Here is a 14,386-nt window from a genome sequence, read left to right as displayed (position 1 = left end):
TTATCTTAGCTCCTCCCACCCATTTCTCAGGCAATGGAGGGTGGAGAGCTCCACCTCAGCTTCTCATATCAATCTTTGAGACAAGGGCTTGGGGAGTCTGATTTTAGTCCAGTCTCTCACAGTCCCTGCCCATGGCAGGGGGGTTGCAACTAGATGATCTTAAGGTCCTTTCCAATCCTTACCATTCTATGATTTTATGATTACATTTATATTTTTTTACTTTAACACAGTTAGAAGACACTCATTTACATAGGCTTTGGATAATAAGAGTATTGGTCTGTGAATTTTTCTTGCACATATGCAGTCTCCAAAAGCCTTGAGTGGTGTAAGTGAAGGTGTTGTGATGCTGGGTGCATGCAGAAAACCTCAGACATGGTATGGGGATCTTATACCTCAAACAGCACACGCAAAAGGCACAGAGGTGTTACTTCCAAGGCAATAACATGTGACAGTGAGCAAACAAAATCAAAACTGATATTGCTGCACATGGATCTAAAAAAATTATAGCAGCAATTTTTCCCAATGAAACTGGAAAGAAGTAAAACACAAGTTGTCCTGTGTTCTTTGTTATTCTGGAAAACATTGGCAGCAGATAAGAGTGACTGAAGGAAATGAGCAGCTCCCCTGACTGCCAAAATGTAGGTCACTATTGGTGTTTATAGGGCTTGTAGAAAAAGAAAAAAACCTTAGTGTCTAGAGATGTAAAAGCTAACAGCTGAAAGCCTGGCTCAGCTGAAATTACAGCGTGTTTTGTTACTCGCTAGAGAGACAGAATTTTTCCCACCTTTCATATAGTTGACCACTATTTTTTCTTGCTGGACCTGAAACATCATTCCAAAGGTTGACTTGTGTCCTGGGTTCAGCAGTAGCAGTCATGTTTTTTCCTTTGTGTTAACTGGTGCAGTGCTGTGTTTTGACTTCTAGCTTGAGAACAGTGTTGGTGAAGCCGATGTTTTCGGTTGTTGCTAAGTGATGTTTACCCTGACCAAGGACTCTGTGAGGCTCATGCTCTGCCAGGGAGGAGGGGAAGCTGTGAGGAAGCAGAGACGGGGCGCCTGACTCGGGCTAGCCGGGGAGGTATTCCATACCACAGCACGTCATGCCCGGGGTGGGGGGGTAACTGGGAGTTACCCGGAAGGACATGGGCTTCCGGGTGGAACTCGCTTTCTTGGCCGGTGGTATCGTATTCTCTTCCCTTGTTATTTTCCCTTATCATTGTTTTAGCTGATAATAGCGGTGGTGATTTGTTGCTGGACTGTTCTTGTCTCAACCCGTAGGAGTTGCACTCTCTCGATCCTCCTCCCCGTTCCTCCGGGAGCGGGGAAGGGGAGAGCCCCGGTGCAGGGGGGGGGAGACGGACACAGACCTCGATTGTTGTCAGCTCGGCACCACTCACTGGGAGTGAGTGAACAAGTTACCTGACTGGGTTTAAACCACGACAGTTCTTTTTGGCGCCCAACGTGGGGCACGAGGGGTTGAGATAAGAACAGATCTGATTGGATTGATAGTCACTCGTCACAATGCTGATTTATTGGCTCTCAAGGTTGTTCCTCTTGATCTCACAGTTTCAGTATATCGTATCTTACTTCCATCCGGTATTTGCTGTATTAGTGTTTTTCAAGTGTGGGGCTTGGGCTAAGGTTTTTATCCCATTGTGCTTTATGGTAATGACTTGTAATACAATAGAATCATTGATCATGAAACTGATCTGGCTTATGTTCCCAGTGTGGTCACCACCTTTATACTTTGGGAGGTGCTTAGCAATTACACATCTTTTTTCTCCTCCTCAGGTGCTCAACCTGTGAAGGAGACATCCTTTTACCCTCCTAGTCGTCCCCCCAGACCATTTACATTTGAGAGTTTTGAATTTTTTGAATGGCCTTTTAATGCTGTTGAGACTTGTTTGCTGATGGTGATGGGAATCACCATGCTAACACGCATACAGAGTGTGTTTTGCCCACTACTGATTTCAAGAGTTAAGCAGATTCAGGTTTGGGTCTTGTCTGGGGTCAAACGACGATGTAGGAGGACCGAGAGATTTTCCCTGAGGCTGGACAGCCATGAGTGGCAGGGTGTGTGGGATAGTATGGGCAAGTATCTAGGTCAGAGGGCCCCTCCAGTACTTTGGAATTTCACTACCGAACAACTGCAAAATCCAGAAGAATTAGTAAAACACTTAAATGAGGTGTGTGGTCATTCTGGCCATACCAGAGATGGACAAATCACGGCAATGTGCTGGGGCTTGGCATATGCTTCCAGGGCCTTGTTCAACACTATCCAGCACCTTCAAAAGGAAAAGAATGTCGGCGGATCTGAGGGCAAAGCGACAGTCGCTACTCAAACTTTGGCTGCAATGAACAGAGCAGCTACCCCAGCGGCAAGTACAGCAGCTGCTCAAACTTCAACTGCAACAGACAGCGCGGTTACCCCAGCTCCAAGCACAGTAGCTACACCACCCCCAGGAACAAGTACAGTCGCTACTCAAACCACAGTGATAATCACTGCAGCCAAACCAGAGGACCAATTCGTACCAATATCAGTTGCCCCTGTACGCAAGAGAACAAGCAAAAAGGAGGCAAAAAGGGTGAAGCGAGATGAAGAACCAATGAATTCACCACCCGGTCCAGAATCTGATCAGGAGTCATCATCACATGACGAAGATGAAGAAGAAGAGGTAACTTCTCGACCTCGGACCTCAACCGAGCTGCGGAATATGCGAAAAGATTTTACCCGTCAACCAGGGGAGCACATCATCACCTGGTTACTCCGATGCTGGGACAATGGGGCCGATGGTCACGAACTAGAAGGTACAGAAGCCAAGCAGCTGGGATCACTTGCTAGAGAAGGGGGAATTGACAAAGCAATTGCAAGAGAGAAAAAGTCCCTCAGCCTTTGGAGGAGGCTCTTGGCAGCTGTGAAAGAAAGGCTTCCATACAAGGACGATGTTAAGAGTCGTTCGGCTAAGTGGACTACTATAGACAAAGGCATCCAGTCTCTGAGGGAATCGGCCATCGTAAAGATGCTCTATCACATCAAGCCGAATAATGGGGATACACCTATAGATCCAGATGAAGTTGAATGTACACGACCCATGTGGCGAAAACTTACACGGAATGCACCGTCATCATATGCCCATTCATTGGCAACAGTGACCTGGAATGACATAGTACCACTAACAGTGGATGAAATGGTTCATAAACTCCGAGAGTTCGAAGACAATCTCACTCCTTCCATCATCTCAGCTGTGAAAAAACTGTCCCAGGACCTCGACAAATTGAGGGATGATCTATCTGATTTATCCAGCTCCTCACGTGTACCAACACACGTCTCAGCTATTAACAAAAGGCGTCCTATTGTTCAAGAGAGGAGATACAGAAGGTATACGCCACTGGGTACCCTATGGTTTTACCTGCTGGATCACGGAGAAGACATGACAAAGTGGGATGGAAAACCTACTTCAGCTTTGGAGGAACGGGTGAGTGAACTGAAGAGGGTAGCAAGGGCCAAGACTGATCGTCCCATGAGAGCTACGGCTTCAGTCTCTGGTGATCAGTTTCCCAGATGGAGTGGAAGAGCTGATTTTACTCCAGCTCCTGTGATAATGAAGAATAATCCCTTTCACCACGACTTAAGTGTCCAATGCTGTGACGACCATTAGAGGGGCCCTGCCTCCAGCCAGGTGGAGGTAGGGGACAATCGGATTTACTGGACTGTGTGGGTCAGATGGCCTGGCACATCAGACCCACAGAAGTATAAGGCTCTAGTAGATACCGGTGCACAGTGTACCCTGATGCCATCAAGCTGTCAAGGGGTGGAACCCATCTATATTTCTGGAGTAACAGGAGGATCCCAAGAGTTGACTGTGCTGGAGGCTGAAATCAGCCTGACTGGGAGGGAATGGCAAAAGCACCCTATTGTGACTGGTCCAGAGGCTCCATGCATTCTCGGCATAGACTACCTCAAGAGAGGGTACTTCAAAGACCCAAAATAGTACCGGTGGGCTTTTGGTATTGCTGCTTTGGAGACTGAGGAAATTGAGCAGCTGTCCACCTTGCCTGGTCTCTCAGAAGATCCCTCTGCTGTGGGGTTGCTGAAAGTTGAAGAACAACAAGTGCCAATTGCGACCGCAACAGTGCACCGGCGGCAATATCGCACCAACCGAGACTCCCTGGTTCCCATCCATCAGTTGATCCGTAGACTGGAGAGTCAGGGGGTGATCAGCAGGACCCGCTCACCCTTCAATAGCCCCATATGTCCAGTGCGAAAGTTTAATGGAGAATGGAGACTAACAGTAGACAATCGTGGCCTGAATGAAGTCACACCACCATTGAGTGCTGCCGTACCGGACATGCTAGAACTTCAGTATGAACTAGAGTCAAAGGCAGCCAAGTGGTATGCCACGATTGATATTGCCAATGCATTTTTCTCAATTCCTTTGGCAGCAGAGTGCAGGCCACATTTTGCTTTTACTTGGAGGGGTGTCCAGTTCACTTGGAACCAACTGCCCCAGGGGTGGAAACACAGCCCTACCATTTGCCACGGACTGATCCAGACTGCACTGGAACAGGGGCAAGCTCCAGAACACCTGCAATACATTGATGACATTACTGTGTGGGGCGATACAGCGGAAGAAGTCTTTGAGAAAGGGAGGAAAATAATCCAAATCCTGCTGAAAGCTGGTTTTGCCATAAAACGGAGTAAGGTCAAGGGACCTGCACAGGAGATTCAATTTTTGGGAATAAAATGGCAAGATGGACGTAGACAGATCCCCACAGATGTGATCAACAAGATAACAGCAATGTCTCCACCAACTAATAAGAAAGAAACGCAAGCTTTCTTGGGTGCAGTGGGGTTCTGGAGAATGCACATCCCGAATTACAGTTCGATTGTAAGCCCTCTCTATCATGTGACCTAGAAGAAGAATGATTTTAAATGGGGCCCTGAGCAGCAACAAGCCTTAGAGCAAATTAAACGCGAGATAGTTCATGCAGTAGCCCTTGGACCAGTCCGGATCGGACCAGATGTAAAAAATGTGCTGTACACTGCAGCTGGGGAGAACGGTCCTACCTGGAGCCTCTGGCAGAAAGCTCCAGGGGAGACTCGAGGTCGACCCCTCGGCTTTTGGAGTCGGGGATATAAAGGATCTGAGGCCAGCTATACCCCAACTGAGAAAGAGATACTGGCAGCCTATGAAGGGGTTCGAGCTGCTTCGGAAGTGATTGGCACTGAAGCACAGCTCCTCCTGGCACCCCGGCTGCCCGTGCTGGGCTGGATGTTCAAAGGCAGGGTCTCCTCTACACATCATGCAACTGATGCTACATGGAGTAAATGGGATGCACTATTTACACAATGAACTCGAATAGGAAATCCCAGTCGTCCAGGCATTCTAGAAGTCATCATGGACTGGCCAGAGGGCAAAGATTTTGGAATGTCACCAGAGGAGGAGGTGATGCGTGCTGAAGAGGCCCCACCATATAATAAACTGTCAGAAAGTGAAAAGCAGTATGCCTTGTTTACTGATGGCTCTTGCCGTATTGTGGGAAAGCATCGGAGATGGAAGGCAGCTGTATGGAGTCCTGGACGACAAGTTGCAGAAACTGCTGAAGGAGAGGGTGAATCGAGTCAGTTTGCCGAGGTGAAAGCCATCCAGCTGGCCCTGGACATTGCTGAACGAGAAAAGTGGCCAGTACCTTATCTCTATACTGACTCATGGATGGTGGCAAATGCCCTGTGGGGGTGGTTGAAGCAATGGAAGCAGAGCAACTGGCAACGCAGAGGTAAACCCATCTGGGCTGCTGCACTGTGGAAAGATATTGCTGCCCGTGTGCAGAACCTGGTGGTGAAGGTACGTCATGTAGATGCCCATGTACCCAAGAGTCGGGCCACTGAGGAACACCAGAACAACCAACAAGTGGATAAAGCGGCTAAGATTGAAGTGGCTCAGATGGACTTAGATTGGCAACATAAAGGTGAATTATTTTTGGCCCGGTGGGGCCATGACACTTCAGGCCATCAGGGCAGAGATGCAACATATGGATGGGCCCGTGACCGAGGGGTGGACTTAACAATGGACACTATTGCCCAGGTTATTCATGAGTGTGAAACATGTGCTGCAATTAAACAAGCCAAGCGGTTAAAGCCTCTTTGGTATGGAGGACGATGGTTGAAGTATAAATATGGGGAGGCCTGGCAGATTGACTATATCACACTGCCACCAACCCGCCAAGGCAAGCGCCATGTGCTTACCATGGTGGAAGCAACCACCGGGTGGCTGGAAACATACGCTGTGCCCCATGCCACTGCCCGGAACACCATCCTGGGCCTTGAGAAACAGATTTTGTGGCGACACGGCACCCCAGAGAGAATTGAGTCAGACAATGGGACTCATTTCCGGAATAACCTTATAGATATTTGGGCCAAAGAGCATGGCATTGAGTGGGTATATCACATCCCCTACCATGCACCAGCCTCTGGGAAAATCGAACGGTACAATGGGCTGTTAAAAACTACCCTGAGAGCGATGGGTGGGGGAACTTTCAAGCATTGGGATACACATTTACCAAAGGCCACCTGGTTGGTCAACACCAGAGGATCTGCCAACAGGGCCGGCCCAGCCCAGTCAGAACTTTTACATATTGTAGAGGGGGACAAAGTTCCCGTGGTGCATATGAAGAATTTGCTGGGGAAGACAGTCTGGGTTATTCCTGCTTCAGGTAAAGGCAAACCCACTCGTGGGATTGCTTTTGCTCAGGGACCTGGATATACTTGGTGGGTAATGCGGGAAGATGGGGAAGTCCGATGTATACCTCAAGGGGATTTTATTTTAGGGGAAAACAGCCAGTGAACTCAATTGTATGCTGTTGCCTGCTGTGTAATGCTTTTATAGCCCATCAACTAGATGTCTCCAGGTCACCAGCGACTGGCCCTGACTTCCCTCCAGCCATCATCCCAACAGAGAATGAACTTTGAACATCATGGACTGAATGGACTCGGCAGCATTATAGGAATTGGTCCATGCACTAAGAAAATGATCTTTTCCTCTTTGTCTGTATGTATATGGATGTATATATGTGGGATAGCGATGGTGTATTGAAAATGTGGGATCTGAGCACGACGTGAATGGTATGGAATAAGGGGTGGATAATGTCCTGGGTTCAGCAGTAGCAGTCATGTTTTTCCTTTGTGTTAACTGGTGCAGTGCTTTGTTTTGACTTCTAGCTTGAGAACAGTGTTGGTGAAGCCAATGTTTTCGGTTGTTGCTAAGTGATGTTTACCCTGACCAAGGACTCTGTGAGGCTCATGCTCTGCCAGGGAGCAGGGGAAGCTGTGAGGAAGCAGAGACGGGGCGCCTGACCCGGGCTAGCCAGGGAGGTATTCCATACCACAGCACGTCATGCCCGGGGTGGGGGGTAACTGGGAGTTACCTGGAAGGACAGGGGCTTCCGGGTGGAACTCGCTTTCTTGGCCAGTGGTATCGTATTCTCTTCCCTTGTTATTTTCCCTTATCATTGTTTTAGCTGATAATAGCGGTGGTGATTTGTTGCTGGACTGTTCTTGTCTCAACCCGTAGGAGTTGCACTCTCTCGATCCTCCTCCCCGTTCCTCCGGGAGCGGGGAAGGGGAGAGCCCCGGTGCGGGGGGGGGGGGGAGACGGACACGGACCTCGATTGTTGTCAGCTCGGCACCACTCACTGGGAGTGAGTGAACAAGTTACCTGACTGGGTTTAAACCACGACAACTTGTAAAGGACCAGACATGCTGGAAATCAGTCTGATGTTGATTCAGAGAAAAATCCAGCTCAGCATTGTCCAGTTACACATGTGAGGATTAGACAGTGTAAGATTGTGACTAAGAGTTACCACTCAGTTTATTCTTCATGTTACATGTTCAGCTAGTAAGTGCTGCAATTTCCATGATTAAAGGCTTTTCCTTCAGTATTAAATGTAAAATCTTTAGGAATGTTCTCACACACCCAATTAAAGTGAAATTGTCTCTAAAATGAGCTGATGAACTCAGCTGAGATTGCAGTCCTGAGGTGTTACTTGTCCATATTGTAGCTCTTCAGTTTTACCATAATGACCATCCTTATTAGCAGCTCCCTTATCTAACCACAGATGGATTCATGACACCTTCACAAAGGTTAGCAAAGCATGGAGTGGAAGGAGAAAGGGAATGAAGTAGTTTTGTGCCACTGGGATTGCTCCTTAAAATAGGGTTGGTCCAGAGAAAAAAAAATGCCATTGACAAACTCCTCCAGCCTGAATGCAGTTCAGCATAACTACTAGCTTATAACTCCAATAAAGTAAAACAATTATGTTTATTAATGGTTTTTATCCTCAGACTTGCTCTTTTTCAGTTCTAATTAGGCAGCATAAATGCGTGCCTACCTAAAGACAGACACAGTGCAGGTGGGGACCCCAGACTCCACAGTGTTTGAGACATTCAGCTGTTGGTAATACAACTCCCATGAAGCACAGCACTGCTTGGACAGATGAAAGCTAACATTATAACTACCAGGAATTAATAATTTCACTTCCTATATAATTTTTAAGAAGCTTTCATCTCATGAAACATTTTAATATTTTAACTGTTTATTCAATTCAGGATGAAAACACATGTGAAAGCACAGCAATTCTGGTCTTCACTTTGTAAGACAAATGCCCCTTGCCGATGTTTCTTGTAAGATTAGAGGAATTGGAGGAATTAATATTGACTCTGGTGGACTTTCTCCAGATTTCAACTGATGTAAATGAAAGCAAGTTTTGTCCCAATGGCTGGGAGTCTGACATATCTATCAGCAATGAAATATACTTAACGTGAAAAAACACAGATCACTATTGGTGGTGACTGACACTATTTACTTTTGACATGAAAGATCTCTCACCAGGGACAGCCAAAGCCAGCAAAGCAAATCTTTCCAACCCTTAAGACTGAAACAATCCTCTTTCTTCACTATCCAGGCAGTTCCTGTGACCTCTCACTTTACCCCCATGACATAACATGAACTCCTTCAGTGAGACTAGTATTAGATGTTTCTCAGAGCTCACAAATTATTTCATCTTTCCCAAGGGCTGCCATGTCCTGTACTCCAACTTCTTTCGTAGTGAACAAAGCAAGGCCAGCCCTCAGGAGCCTTGCTCCTGCATTTTCCTGTCCCCTCATTCTGGCAGTGAGGTGCCTCCCGTGTGCCAGTTGATTCGGAGAAAGCTGCAGGAACAAACTTGCCAACAAAGTTTTCAAGCTGACAAGCAGGTATTCTTTATTGCGGCGCTGGGAGACACGGGGCATAGTTCCTCCTAACGTGTGTCTCTGTATTGCTACACAAGCCGTCCTTTCATAGCCACTGGGCATACATACATATTCATGAGGCTACGTATGGATTAAATCATTTTCCAGAAAGTTCCCCGCATGCATACAGAATTGTGGTGGTGGTCTCTGAGGGTCGTTTACTTCTTCCAACAATCTTCATCACTTCTGGCAGCCTTTGAAGCATGCGCAGTAGATGCTCATACCAGTTTAATTGGTTCATTAGCACCAGAGACATAATAATCCTCCTATCCTCCTACTTATCAGTTAGTTTAACTGTAGCCCATCCTGGACACCTGCCATTCCCAGATACTCCTTATCCCTGTGTCCTGTTCTTATCCCTGTGTCCTGTTCTTCTAGACTGTTTTTCTTAAACTATGTCACAACTATAACAATTTATCTTGTGAGAATTCTCAGTATGTTCTCTAGCTGTACTCTATTTTTTTCTCTATGTATCATGGACCTCAGTAATTTTCCATTGCTACTGTTACAAAGCCATCAAACTTAACATTACTTAAAACTAATTCTAAAGGTTTCTATATGCCTATTTTATTGCAGCTGAATTGAGCTACTTTTTCAGCCCCTGGAGTAAAAAGTCAAATAAAATGCTTTAAATTTTTTTTAGGTGTTAGATTTTACATTTTAGGACCAATATGAGGATTGACTCCACAACTCATTAAAGTTGTAAAGTAGGTATGCTTTATTCAACTGAGGCTCATGGGGGATAGTTTCTCCAAAGGCATGCGTACCCCAGCATCGTTTTCCCTCTATGTTTATTCTCTAAAGTGTTACATATGCAATAGGTTGCACAACACGTCTATACATATTCATATCCTTTCCTCGTTTCATATTATAATGAGCTAAAGCTTCCTTCACGCCTGCGCAGTGCCCCCTGATGGTCGTGGGCAGGGGTCTCGAGGTGAAGTAAACGAGTCTTCCTCACTCTTGAACTTTTCACCTCTGTCTTGCACGCATGCTCACTAGTCCCCTGGCTTCAGTTCAAACCACAGTTCCAGCCTCAGCGGCGTCTTAACCAGATGTATGGTGTTGCAAGTGGAAACTTTGACCACCAGTTCCCCTTATCTGATGTTCTTTCCTTTCTTACACAAGTTTACATTAAACACCAGCTGCACTTTTAGACAAATACTTATTGTTAGCTAAAGAGATTAAAGATAATCAGAAGAATAACATAGGTTTAACATTCAGTTATTAATTCAGGCCCTCTATCAGGACTACAAGACAAACCTCACTGGATGATGGCATTTTTGTGCAAAGCTGTGGAAGAATGTCTTCAGTTAATGGCAACTACAAGATACAGAAATTTTGGTTTACGTGAAGAACTTACAAGGAGGTTTATTGCCTTGAAGAAACAACTGCTATAAAATTAAAACATCCAATTTTCTCATAGAAGAGCAATTTGTTTAAATTGTTTATGGTTGAATGGAACGTGCTGTTAACTGTGTCAGGACACAGGAAGAGTAGGACTGTGCTGTGATGAGGGAGAAGTTGAGAGCAGAAGGCAACCCAGTGCAGGCAGTGCCCTCACTGACAGGGGAGTTTCATGGGGTCCCATCATGGCAAGCAGGACTGTGGACCAGACACAGGGTCTGTCAACAGCCCTAGACATGGCAAGGGGATGAACCATATTAAGGGTTCAGCCAGGGAGTCCCATCAGGAGCAAAGAAGAAAAGGCTAGAGGCAAGCCACAGTGTATGTCTGAGGGGTCCATACAGAAGGTGAGCTAACTACAGTGCAGGTCTGAGGTCTAGAGGAAGAAGGGTTGGAGGCTGGGGTGACTCCTCAGGGAAACTGGTCAGAACAATTAAGGCCTATTAGTGTCCTCAGGTTCCTGACAACTTATAACCAAAAGTGGTCATAAAACTACAGGATTTATTTTCCCGGTATTTGTTGAGCACAGACCCACTGTTGATTTTGTGTAAGCCCAACCAAGAATCATCACATTTGTTAAGCAACCCACCATTCCTAGGTTATCACACTCAAAGGAGTTCAGCAGCACACACTAACAATGCCTATCATTAGAGAAACAGTATTTCATTTATGTGTTTTTCAAATGCATGAAAGGAGCTGTCAAAGAATATGGAATGAAAAGGAAAACTCTTCTGCAGGTTCAAAGTGCCATGTTAGTTACCAGAATTCAATAAAGGTTTTTACTCAGTATATTTGCCAGCTTGACTGAGAAGTCACGTTTCAATATTTGGAAGAGGCAAAAGAACAGATATGAACAACGTAAGGAACATGGAACAAGTAGGGAATTTACAGTAAGAAAGATCTGAAGCCATAAAACTGAGGAAGCCATGGAATACTTTGCCCAGGTGACAGATGACTCAGCTGATGTAAATCAGTTTAACCCTGTTGACTTGAAATATTCAGGCAGATATGCAGGCGAAATAACGAAGCACCACTGCATTGTACTCAATACAGCTGCTCTAATTTCGATTAGTCTGCCCACAGACTACAGCTACACTGATCAATTTACAGCTGAGTATATGGCCCGTAAAATGTTGGCGAACAGAATCTAAGAAGGACCAAAGATATCAAAGATTTCTTTTAGAAGTTGTAAACAAAAACAAAAGAAAAGCCAGGTTTTCTGAAGAGCTGAGCACTCTTTTCAGAAAAGATAGACCATTGAACTGCATGAAATGGAAGAAATTGCAAAGTTAGGTGAAGGAAATAGGCCTGGTCAAGAGACAACAAGTCATTTACCATTGAAAGGCAGGAAAAAGTTTGGTCAGAAGCATGGAAGAAATTACTATGATATGTCTAAGTAATCTTGTTGACTTCTACAAAGAATTGTTTATCTGCTGAAGGCACCAACTCTCTACAGATTTGTCACTTGGTGCCACCAGTTCTCAAGTTGGTCCTTGCATCTGTGACTCACCATCCTAATTTGAGAGTTTCAAAATATGTTTTGAAAGGTAGAGTGTCCGGGGTTCAGCAGTAGCAGTCATTTTTCTCCTTAGTAGCTGATGCAGTGCTGTGTTTTTGACTTTAGCCTGGGAACAGTGCTGATAGCACCAATGATTTTAGTTCTTGCTAAGTAATGTTTAGTCCAACCAAGGACTTTCTCAGTCTCATGCGCTGCAAGGGAGGAGGGTCACGGGAAGCCGGGAGGAAGCAGACAGGATACCTGACCCAAACTAGCCAAAGGGGTATTCCATACCACAGCACATCATGCCCACTATATAGACTGGAGGGAGTTACCGGGAAGGCCCATATCGCTGCTTGGGTCGGGCTGGGTATCATTTGGTGGATGGTGAGCAATTGCATTCTATCCTTTTGTTATTTCCCTTATCATAGAATCATAGAATAGTTAGGGTTGGAAAGGACCCCACCCACAACTTCTTTGGCTGCTTTGTCAGCAACGTGATTACCATTATTCACTGGAGTGTTATCAAATTGATGTGCCTTAAAAGCAAATTTTGACTTTCTGACAATTCCAGAAGTCTGAGTAGCACCATCAGCTTGGTTTTCTGTGTGAATGGGGTGGGGTGGGGGTGGGGAGTGGGTGGGATGCAGAGCTTTAGCCTCTATTATCTTATGTTTGGTTACCACAGCTATCCTGCTTTCTGGTTTCCATTTTCTTAAAGCTGCTACCATCCACAAACAGTTTGTAGTCCACATTCTTCAGGGATGTATCTTGCAGGTCAGTATGACTGAAATACACCTACTCAATAGTCTGTAAACAGTTGTGAGTCAGCTCTCCTGCTTCTGGATTGGTTGTCAAAAACACTGCTAGGTTCGAAAGGTTAATCGCTTTCAATTCTACACCTTCTTGTTCTAAAATCAGCCTGACATTTTAACAGCCTGCTTGGGGAAAGCAAATGACTGCTTTTCTGTTCCAGAATGGTTGCTACCATGTAAAGTACAAATACAGTCCATTTTTTTCCTAAAGTATTTGACAAATTTTTCTATTAGAGTCTCTAGTCCTTTTCTTGCTTCCAGTTTTATAGGATATTGTTTCTGTCTTACCGGTCTGATATTTGGTTTCAGATTAATAATTACTGCTTCTGCAGGCCAAACTGTTCTAACTTACTAACACATAGAGAGAAAGGAATGTATGGCTGATAGGGAAAGGAACATCATGGGACTGATAACAACTAAGGAGACAGTAAATAAGACCAATGATGCTAGCCTTCAGGATAGCAGAGCAGCACCCAACATGAAGCAAAACTGGAACAGAAGCAAGGACATACCAACTGCTAACTCAGCACTAGGACCTTGCGAGTGTGAACAAGCACTGAGGTAATTCAGTAAACACAGTGAGGAAGACTATCAGCAACCACCAAAGACTCCCACTCAGCAAGAAAGGGCATGCTTAATTAGGATGCAAATATTATAATTAGCTCCTTGGGAAATCTATGAATATGCATGAATATGCTAAATATACAGCTGCTGTCAGGAAGTATTGGGTGTGCTCACCTTTGCAAAATGACTCACATGTGCTCCCAGCGCCGCAATAAAGAATGCCTGCTTTCTAAAACTCCAAAGAATTAAAGAGTTTCTCTGACCGACGTACGACAAGAAGCTCAAACAGGAAATCCCAGTCATCCCGGTAATCATTGTGGACTGACCAGAGGATAAAGATTTTGGAATGTCACCAGAGGAGGAGGGCCAAGGCTGTGTCCCAGTCTAGGAGGTCTGCACTGGCTGCCCTGGCAATGGTAAGAGTTGCCACCCAGACGGAGCTGATGAAAGGGGAGGCTGCAGTGCAGACCTCGAATTGTAGAAAGTGACTCGAAATTTCTCTTAAGTCAAGGGTAAACAGTGGACTGGGCTGTGTACGGTGCTCCTTGGTGGAGGACCTCCTACAGCAGGTGGATGAGCTGCAGGAGACAGACTAAGAGACATCATCAAACTTGATATGGAGCTGTACTGCTGGCTCCAAGCCCTAACTGTGCAGGGGCCACAAGTGTCCCTTGTAGCACAAACAGAAAGGAAGGTGGGCATTAATCCAGAAGGTTGGGAACTTGTCACCAAAAAAAACTAACAAAACAAAAGTAAGAAGACGGAGAAGAGGACAAATAAAAGGAAGGGGCTTCCTCTAAAGCCTGATGTCCCC

Source organism: Pezoporus flaviventris, unplaced genomic scaffold, assembly GCF_033815535.1.
Source record: "Pezoporus flaviventris isolate CSIRO_AGI_PZ_B2104156 unplaced genomic scaffold, CSIRO_AGI_Pfla_v1 ptg000193l, whole genome shotgun sequence".
In the NCBI taxonomy this organism is placed as follows: Eukaryota; Metazoa; Chordata; class Aves; order Psittaciformes; family Psittacidae; genus Pezoporus; species Pezoporus flaviventris.
This window is presented reverse-complemented; position numbering follows the sequence as displayed.